The following is a 10,810-nucleotide window of genomic DNA, read 5'->3' as shown; positions in this document are numbered from 1 at the left end:
GTTATTTGGCAGCCACAAATGCCCGCAGATCTCGCGAGAGAAAAGCCAAACAGAGAAAGCACAGTCCTGCAAACAGCAGCGGACGCTTTCAAACAAACTGAGGAGGTGCACATCATCTGGCGAAGCAGGAAACACGTATTTATGATAAAAATACTTTGGACAAAACATACCTCGAAAAACATACTGCGAAACTGGATGCTAAATTATGATAAATCAGAAATTTCACCCTAAATCACGTAGCATTTGAAGAATTGCACTTTTTAGATTACATTTAGTCACTCTTGGTTTAAAGCAGGGATGTCAAAAAGTTGTTTTTTTTCTCCAAAATAGTGTAACATTACAGATATATCTCATTAAAGACCCTCAAAGAACGCACAACGATGAGCAAATTGAAGAAACAATACAAGCAATAAAACTTCAACTATATTAGGAAAGCAGGAAGTGAACAAATGTAACAGTTACTGATTGTAAAAGTACCAGATGGAGGGGTAGGATTTAATAAGCTTTGCTTCTTCCTACTTCTTTCGGACATGTGGAACTGGGAACTGATTATGGGATGCATTCAATTGTAATCTGATGCATGTTCAAATGAAATAAAACCATTACCATTACCATAAATACCCCATGACGCATTTTGGACACCCCTGGCTTAACACAAAAAAAGCAGCATATCTGACAGCAAGTGCCCACTTTTCATAGCAGCTACCTTCTGGGACCACAATCAAATGGTGAAAATCTGACCATAAAATGTCTATTTCTTGTATATTATTAATAAAATCCATGAACTGACGTATCAGGTTGAATCCATTCAAAGCACACGACAATGGTGCTTTCAAGGACCCCTGAACACCGTGTGAAATCTCAACCTCTTTATGCATGAAGCATGGAGACATACAGTAAAGGGGTACTGTTGTACTTATGACATGGCAGGCTAATGCTGAACTTGAAACGTGAACTGAAGGGGGGGGGGTCACTAGATGGAACACTCCAGTCATGGTGGCAACATAAAAATGACAGCACAACATGTAACAGGTAAATAAACACACCACGAAGGGAAACTACTACTACGGGGAATAGACTGGTGTTGATGCTCATGGCAATACGGGACCAAGTGTCAGCTCAATACGGGCGTTGCCATGGCGACATGCACGTTCATGTCATGTTTGTTTGGTGGATATGGTGGTTGTCTTTATGGTCTGAGTACCGAACGCTTCTATAGTGGATCAGGGCCAGGTCTTCCCTGAGTGGAAGCTGTCCTGTTAAAGCACTGTGCAGTCCTGGCAAAGTGGGGTACATGAATAAAATGGGCACCTGAACGCCCCACAGTGCAATGAGCAGAACGGAGACAGAGCATGAAGTGAGGATAAGTCGTAAAAATGAATGAATGAATGTGGTTTCAGTGGGAAGAAAAAATAAGATTTTTTTAGCAAAAATTCTCAAATTTGCAGAGCAATGTATGCTGAATCAAAAATGTGCGGCCATCTATTGTAATTATGGGTGGTCCGATTTGATCGAACAATCCAGAACACACACACTGATATTCGATCTCCTCTCTGGGGCACAGAAGAGGGAGTCGGCTGCATCTGCACTTCAGAAGGCAGCGGATGCGGCTGGAGGGCCCCAGCAGAGGTGGATAAACCTGACTGTGAATGGTTGTTTATCTATATGTGCCCTGTGCGGTGTAACCCGCATCTCGCCTGAAGACAGCGGAGATTGGCACCAGCATCCCCGCAACCCTCGTGAGGATAAGCAGCAGAAAATGAATGAATGAATATTTGGTACCACTTTAGGCCACACAGTACTCCGGTTTCCTCCCACATTCCAAAAACATGCTAGGTTAATTGGCGACTCCAAATATTCCATAGTTATGAATGTTGTTTGTCTACATGTGGGATAGGCTCCAGCATACCCGCGATGGATGGAAGTCCATACTTGTCAGATGTTACCAAATAACATGAAAGCAAGACAGACCGGAACAAAGCTTTGTAATAAATGTCACTGCTCTAATGTAGCGTGTTACCAACTAAAAGATACACGCATGTACCCTATAAAATATTAAAGTCTATTAAAGTCTCATACAATCATAAAGTAGCTACAACTAGTTTTTGGGCGAGGTGTTGGAGGAACGGCGAGAAGATTTAGTTCCATCATAAAAAGCCCAATGTCGGTTTCAGCCTTTGGACAACTCAGGGAACATTTTTACTATTCATCATTTTTATTTTTATGTTTGAACCCTCACCCGGACTAACCTTCATTTGAAAACTCTAGACGGCGAACATATGAGAATAAATTGCACACATTTCACTAAAACAGACAAACATAAACATCATAGTGAGCTAAACTTCCAAAAGTGACCTTCTCCAGGAAATTAGGGACTCCACAAAAGCCACAGAAAAAGCTTTTTTAAAAAAGGGTTTGGTTTGGTTGATTTGTTTCAGACATGTTTAATACGTCACATTTAGGAAGTGGTTACATTTACACATTAGTCTTTTAAGCGTTTGGGGCCACGCTGCGTCTGTTTTGTGTGGTCTTATGGATTGAGAAGTCTGTAGAAAATGAAATGCATTTATTTAGTGTAACACACACACACAAAGTACACACACAAAGTACACACAAAGTACACTGGTGTGATATTTGAACTGCAGGCAGGCCTTTAGTTTTTTCGCTTTCACTTGGACTCGACACGAGTTGATCTAATGCGAGCTGTCTGCTCGAGTGCCGACCTCTTGGAAATCCGATCGACTGGAAAACTATTGTTGGAAAAACAATTCACGGATAACGGAACTAAAAACAAACCCAGAGGAAAACTTAATCCCACCTGTGAAAAAAGGACTGAAAAATGGATCCCCTGTGGAGGAACACCTGCTGGCCTCAACGGGTCGGTGCTGCAGTTAGCGTGTAGACAAGACACACTCTCAGGCCTCATTAATCAAATCAGCATTTTCACGTTTAAATTATCGGCGAATGCAAAAGTTGGAATGAGGATGACTACACATTTTGGCAGCGTAACCACAGGAAGAAGAGCGGTCTCATTGTGTACTGTGTGTCATGATCACATGGTTGTGATTTTATTTGGTGTCACTTAAGGTTAACCTTTGCTAAATATTTCATTGGCTCCATTTCGGTGACACCGCAGTCACAGATAATCCTCTATTGTTCTGCATCAATGACAACAGTAACAAGCAATTAACTTTGCGATAAAATTCCTTGTTTTCCTACTCGCACATGCACATACTTGCACATTATCTGAAAACACATTTTAGTCCGAGCGCATTCGTTGGGCAAACGTTTTCACACTTACTACGTTCTCGTCTCAATTATTCATTTTATCAATAGATTTTGGGAAAACTGTACGCTTACACATATCATGCAAAAGCCAGCAAATCACAATCAGAAGCTCGGCCCACTTACAGCTTCCATTTTCTTTCGCTGATCCAGGACTGGCAGCGGTCTCAGTAAAGAAGTCCACCTCATCCGGTCCCTGGCCACCTCTTCCAGTTCCACCAGAACTCTGACACGTAATCCCTTCGTCTGCAACCAAGCTTCCTCAACAGGGAGGTGTGGGAAAGATACCCAAGACAGGGATCTGGTGGTCTGCTCGCCTGGCCCTGAGGTGGAATTGTGATGGTTTTAGCGACACTTAAATCTCCATCTCTTCTATGACTTTCTCTCAGAATGAGAGCTCGTGTGTTTATCCTGAAGCAGGACTGCGATGACTTGGTGTGACGGCAACGGGTGCAACACATCAGCAATTAGGCTGATCTTGGCTCAGGTGAGGCCTTCTGCATTCAGCTGCAACAGGGGGAGGCCATTCCTTACGGGTGGGTGCTGTGGACTTTTAGGGGTGGGGCCTTAGAGGCAGGAAGTGAACGTGCTTTTATGCCAGCGCTCCAAGTTTAGTCAGTACAGTACAGATCAGTACAGATAAACAAATGGGAATGGTTTTATTTCATTTGAACATGCATCATTTGTTCACTTCCTGCTTTCCTAATATAGTTTAAGGTTTATTTTTTATTTAAATTTTTAATTAAAATTAATAAAAAAAAATTTTTGTTGTCACGTACCGAAGTATGTTTGTATTGTTTCTTGAATTGGCTCATCGTTGTGCATTGTTTGACTTCCTTACTCAATCCATTCCATAGTTTGATTCCACATACTGAAATGCTATGGCTAGCATAACGTAGTCCTAGCATAGAAGTGTTTCAAATGTACTTCTTCCCTGAGATCATATTTCTCCTCTCTTGTAGAGAAGTATTGGATGACATTTTTATTGCTTATTTTTAGCCTTATGCATTATTTTAGCTGTTTAAAGATGAACTATATCAGCAAGTTGAAGTATTTGTGATTTTAGAAATAAGGAGTTATGGGTACAGTATTATACAGTATTAGTAGTTTCCGAGTAGTATTTCAAATTTCAAAAGACATTTCTGTCCCGTGGGGGCGCATGATGGAAAATAATTAAAAACCGCTGCCTTACTGCATCTGTAAAAGTCTGCCCTGATGAGGGCGCGTGTTCAGATTGGCGCCAGGCTGTGGCTGCTGAGGTCGGGTCATCTGCTGAAGGTTGTACTGACAATAGGAAAGCAGAAACACACAATTACCATAAAACTAATGCAAAGGGGGAACTGTTGCAATGATATAAATGTTGCCGCACGGTGGACGAGTGGTTAGCAAGTCAGGAGATCGGGAAGAACTGGGTTTGATTCTCCGCTTGGGCATCTCTGTGTGGAGTTTGCATGTTCTCGCCATGAGTGAAATTGGCCAATACCGATATTTTTCTTGTGAGAGCTACTTTTACAAAATGAATAATGCTACTTAATTTGGTAACGGTTATTTTCATAGTTTAATTCAATCCCAACAAAGCCATTGTGCTTGTTTAACCAGAACATGAACAAAATGCTGGTATCCGCAACTTTCACAATGCATTTATTTCAAGCCTTCTCACATTATTAACTGAAAACCTGAATGAAAAGCAGGTTTAGCCACCTCTGCTGGAGCCCTCCAGCCGCATCCGCAACTTTCACAATGCATTTATTTCAAGCCTTCTCACATTATTAACTGAAAACCTGAATGAAAAGCAGGTTTAGCCACCTCTGCTGGAGCCCTCCAGCCGCATCCGCTGCCTATTATTTTTTCTTCCCACTGAAACCACATTCATTCATTTTCGACCACTTAATTTACAAACTGATCATGTTTTGTCGTTTTTACACTTTGTCTTTGAATGCACCCTTTTTGCTGCAAGATACAAAAATGAAACATATATAACTTGTACACCGTGACTCCGGTCATCAACCAATTATATCAAGTGGATCATTGATAGTGTAGTGGTTCACATGGCTGACTTTCCCGCAGTCAGAATGTCATTGATCCGTGCTCAATGACCATCAATGTGAATGTGACAATGAAAAGTTGACTGTCACAAAAAAAAAATCAAGTCAAAAAAATCGAAATATGTAAAAAAAAATTGTCTTTGTCTGCCTGGTTACAAATGGAATGAAGCAAAAAAAGAGAGAAAAAAGAAAATGCCAATATAAATTACGCTTTTAAGTAATGTCTTCATTTTTAATATGTTTTATTGGTCAAAATGAGTTTCAAAAAGCCCCATCTCTTGTTTTGCAATGGTGGAAAACCTCAAGAAGCAAAATTGTGACCTTTTAGATGTCCAACTTACACTAAGTACCTTGTAGATGTGTCTAACCAAATAACTCATTTTACAGTCATGCCACCCAAGACCGCCTGAGGCCGTGTGTGCTCTAGGAGCTGCTCAGACTCAACAGGGACCAAACAGACCAAAGAACACAACGGTACTTTGTGTACTTAAGTCTAATCATATTTTGGTAAAGCTGCATTCATTTACAATTACATATGAAAAATTAAACTTGAACATCCTTTGAATTATGAGTTCACATTTAAGCAAGAAGTGCTGTCTTTAATAAACTTTTCCAACGAGAAGAACAGAGAATAAAGATTGTTATCTCAACTGTCCATGGTTCTTACCGCAGGATAAAATTGTTCCTCAAGCTCGACATGAAAGGAAAAGCGGCCTCCATGTTGCACCACATCCCATTTCTCTTGTACGGCTGTGGAGGAAGGAAAGTTGAAGTCAATGTGAATGGAAATGAAGACATGACAAGACAAGTCTGTCTAATGATGTCTGGATTACGGCAATGAAACCGACACTACAGCGGAAGAACTACGCTTTAGATTGATGAGGTCCGATACCAATTGGGAGTATTTGAAATGACGGAACTCGAGTGAATACGCTGACGTTCAAGGCTGGTGATGGTGTTTCACTGACTGAAAAAACTGTCAATCAAGCCCAAGCACCTCCTTCTCCATACTTATACTTATACTTACTATACTTATACATCTGATACTCATAAATCTGGAATGCAATTCCTGTGCATTTTATTATCAGATTATCAAGAATAATGATGTCACACTTCCATTCAGTCGTTGCGGTCATGGCGTATAATACGTGTTTCTGCAACATTACATTATTGGTGACATGCCGACAAACGGGAAGGCCATGAGCCAAGTCAGCGTGCACTCAGAAGCCACTCTCATGGTGGCCTCGTCTTAAGCTTCTGCCCTTAATATTTCTAATATTTATTCATTTTTCATCATACTGACTGAGGCTGTGCTTCGCCTGTCTATCCTGACCGCACGGGACTGTTCCCAATTTGATTTTTGGGCAGGGTGCAGGAGCATGATGGGCTATGTCAGGGGTGGGCAAACTAAAACCCGGGGGCCATATGCGGCCCACCAAGTGTTCGAATCCGGCCCGCCAGTTGCTTTCTAAGTATTTCAACTTTTAACATACAAACTGGCAACATGACTTGCAAGTCGGATGGCTTATTTAGTAAAATAAACAAAACAAACTGTAAAATTAAATGACATAGTTTGATGTGGTGTGATGTTTAAAGTGCTCCTGAAAAAAAGGGACATGAGAACATACAGCTGATAGTATAACACTTTTACAGATAAAATTAGACAAATAATTCAAGGAAAATTATTAGCATAAAATGATATGTGTGTGTGTTAAATATGCCCCCCCCCCCCGGACAATTTTGTTAACTCAATGTGACCCACAAGTCAAAATATTTGTTTTAGTTTCCCAAAATGGGCTACGCATACGGCTAGGGGTACAGCAATTGGAATAGAGGGTATGTAAGTAAAAATGAAAAACAATTAGCAACTAACACTCACAATTACGAGTGCACTTGAACGCCTCACAGTGCAAGGAGAACAGAGCAGAAAGGAGACAGAGCATGAAGTTGTTCTTTGCTCTGTGTCCATTATATCAACAAATAAGTTGATGATTATCTTGTGCATTAAGAGTGTTCCATCTTGAAGGCTTCATTTAGTATGTTGGTGTTCCAATTCTTCCAAAACCTGACACCGGGAGTGCGGATTCCCCCCAAAATGAGGCTTTATGTCGTATGTATGTTTGTACTTGGGATACTGCTTCATCATGATTGTTCAACTTTCTCCTTCAATTTGGTTGCTTCCCAGCAAGGAGGTTCTGGGTATCAGTGGTGTGCAGACTGGACTAGCAAGGCCTTCTCTGCTGGCCTCAGAAACACTAACCTACATTTAGAACTTATAACTTATATAACAGTCTATTGTCTTCATTTAGGAGTGTTTCTGTCTATTTTTGATTTTTTTTGTCCAATTATATTTCAGCTTCAATGTATTTATATGTCATTGTAATCTTCCAAGGGCCTTCAGAATCAGGAGTGCTGGCCCGTGCCACATTCACACTAGTAGCAATGGGACTGTTTCTTTAAAATCCACATAAATTTCAGCATTTTGGAGCATTTTTCCATCCTCCGATGTCTAAAAGCCTATTCCCTAACATTCCCGATATTAATTTGACCTTATTAACTTAGTGTGTGTGTGCGTGCATGTGAATAACGTTCAACCACTCTCCAGCAGTCTGGCGCTCTCACAAATGTTAGCCAAACCATCATTTGTTGTTAAAGTCAAACCTGATTGGACGTGAATAGACGCATTCAGTGTGGCGGATTTTGTGGGGAAAATTTGTTGTTTTGCTGTAAATGATCTAACAATGGTCTCATTAGTTGAATACTTTGAATGGGGACACATTTTAATCAATACACTCACTGAAAAGTATTTTCAAGAAGCTGCAGCATCGGAACAAAGGTCCTTTCTTTTTTGTAGGAGACCTCCCGGTCGTTTTTACATCCCCATTTCCGCAAAGAAGAAAATAAAGCTATTTAAATTCGTAAAAATCACCAACAAACTGCTGTAGGTTCAGAGATCTTTGATTATGTTTTTGGCCAGAGTCGCATTTTCAGAAAATATCGTAAATGGACAGACCTGATCGGCCATTCCAGTTCCTGATGATGAAAGTTAACACATGGGAACTTTGCAGGAAACAATTTCAAAGAAGGCGATGAGAAAGAAGGGCAAAATATTCTGCGGAAAATGGGAGTGTTCAGTCTTGGATCCTTAGAATCGTCATCACTTTTCTGTCCTTTGTGGTGCGCCAGGTGCTTGTTATAGCCCAGCTCCTCCTTAGTGGGCCATTGCAATCATTCGCTCACGGGTTTTCATGCAAGCGCTACCATTGAATTTTGTGGCTGTTGTCGAATCTGAAGGGGAACTCTGTGTTCAAGTACTTACTACGTTATTTGCGCTGCCAGTGTACTTATTCTCTGCCATGAAAAAAAGTCTGTTTTACCCAGCCTAATGATGTTTCAAGTGCTTTTTAAATTGGGCCGATGCATTTTAGACAGTTTCCACGATGAATTCATGTGTATGAATTGTTTTTCACACATGTAAAAAAAAAAAAAAAAAGGCTGAGTTGGCTTTTGTGAGAAGTCAAAGTTTTACAGGGTTTGCATGCCTCAAGTCTGCCATGTTTCCAAACTTTTCCATTTATGTGCTTTTGGACTGGAAGCGCTTGTGTTTGCTTCTTTATGGGCTTGCCAAGCTTCAGGTATCCTGCAGCCAAAAAAAATGCAACCATGCAACCTTTGATTCCTGCATGGCACTAACCTTTAATCTTCCTGTGTCACAACCAGCAGCTGTGTTCATTAATAAAACAATCCCACTTTCTATGGAGCGTTATGGTTAGATTAGGTTCTCATGCATAGACGAGAAGCAGAGGCTAATGGAGGAAGAGAATCCTTATTCTACAACATCAAGTCACGCCAAGGATGGTGATGAAGGTATGGTATTCAATCGATGTAATCCAATAAATTAAACATCATTTGCAGAGATTCACATTTTACTGTACAATATAGTATAACCAACTTTACAATTAATTACCCTTCATGTCATACTTTTTCTTTTTATTCGCTCTGTTGGCTGTTTGAACTCCACCTTGATGCCTCTTTTTACTTCTCCAAGATATGGCCGACTTTCTCTGTGCTCACGTTAAATATGCAATATAAATACTTCACTTGTGTCATCACATGGTTTTTGATCAGCGTGTCATTTACACAAGTTTGCTATGAAAGCGTGAAGCCTCTAATGAACCTGCCCAAAGAGATAACATCTCGCAATCATGAGTTGTCTTTTCTTTTGCTGGTGAGAGAGATTTATTATAATAATATTGAGTGTGTATTATGAGCTAAATTTACATAATGTTCCCAGAAGAAGGAACATATTTATTTGTACAGGTATTTATAACTCACTGAGAAATTAAGGAGTGCCAAACAAAGGCTTCAGTGTGATTAATGTACGACATGTGATTGGAAAAGTGCGACCATTTATATATTTATCAGGAAAGAAACAAGCTGGGAGATATTTTCTGGATGGAATATTTTTAAATTTGTTTGGTCTTGTCTTGCCCTGTCAATCTAATCTGCTCAGGGCCTTCAGAATCAACGGTGCTGGCCCCTTTCATTCACACACTATTAGCAATGGGGATTTCAGATTGGCCTCACGAGGCCAGCCGACTGGCCCACAATGAAGTCAGCCTTTTTCCGCCCTCTGATTAGTTGATCATCACATGATCACCCAGCACTGAAGTGACCCTGAACACATCTATAGCGACACGCACCATTTATGTTTTAAGTGGCCTATTTTCTTGTCTTAAGTCGAAAGGTGAAATGTGGAAATGCGTCTTTTTGTTTACAGTGGAAATGAAATGATCATGGTCGGGCCTGGAACCAATTTACAGATGAAGGATTCATTTCTGTAGGCTGTACACTGACTACTTTTATATTGGATCAAAGTTTTGTTACTTTAGTATTCATTCATTTTCTACCGCTTATCCTCATGAGGGTCACACCCTGGACTGGTGGCCAGCCAATCACAGGGCACATATAGACAAACAACCATTCACACTCACATTCATACCTATGGACAATTTGGATTCGCTAATTAACCTAGCATGCTTTTGGAATGTGGGAGGAAGCGGAGAAAACGGGGAGAACATGCAAACTCCACACAGAGATGGCTTAGAGTGGAATTGAACTCAGGTCTCCTAGCTGAGGCCTGCGCACTAACCACTTGTCCACCGTGCAGCCTACTTTAGTATTGCCCAGTGAAAAATATAAAATATTGTCAGCAATGTGAGGGAGCGCGACCTTCAGTGACCAACAGCAGGTGACATGATGACCAAGAATGTGTCCCAGATGGAAAGATGCCTGGAAGCGTCAACAAGACCCTGGATGGTCTTCCACTTGTATCGTGCTTTTCCACCTCCAAGGCTTTCAGTATCTTGCCCACGCATACTTCGACATGATCATGGAAGGACGGTGGATCGAAGCCGCAACCTTCAGGTTAGGAGACGACGCTACCTCCTAAGCCATGCCGCCCAAAGATACATCGTGTG

The sequence above is a fragment of the Doryrhamphus excisus genome, linkage group LG22 (genome assembly GCF_037039965.1).
Source record: "Doryrhamphus excisus strain RoL-2023G ecotype Guam linkage group LG22, RoL_Dexc_Guam_v1.1, whole genome shotgun sequence".
NCBI lineage: Eukaryota > Metazoa > Chordata > Actinopteri > Syngnathiformes > Syngnathidae > Doryrhamphus > Doryrhamphus excisus.
This window is presented reverse-complemented; position numbering follows the sequence as displayed.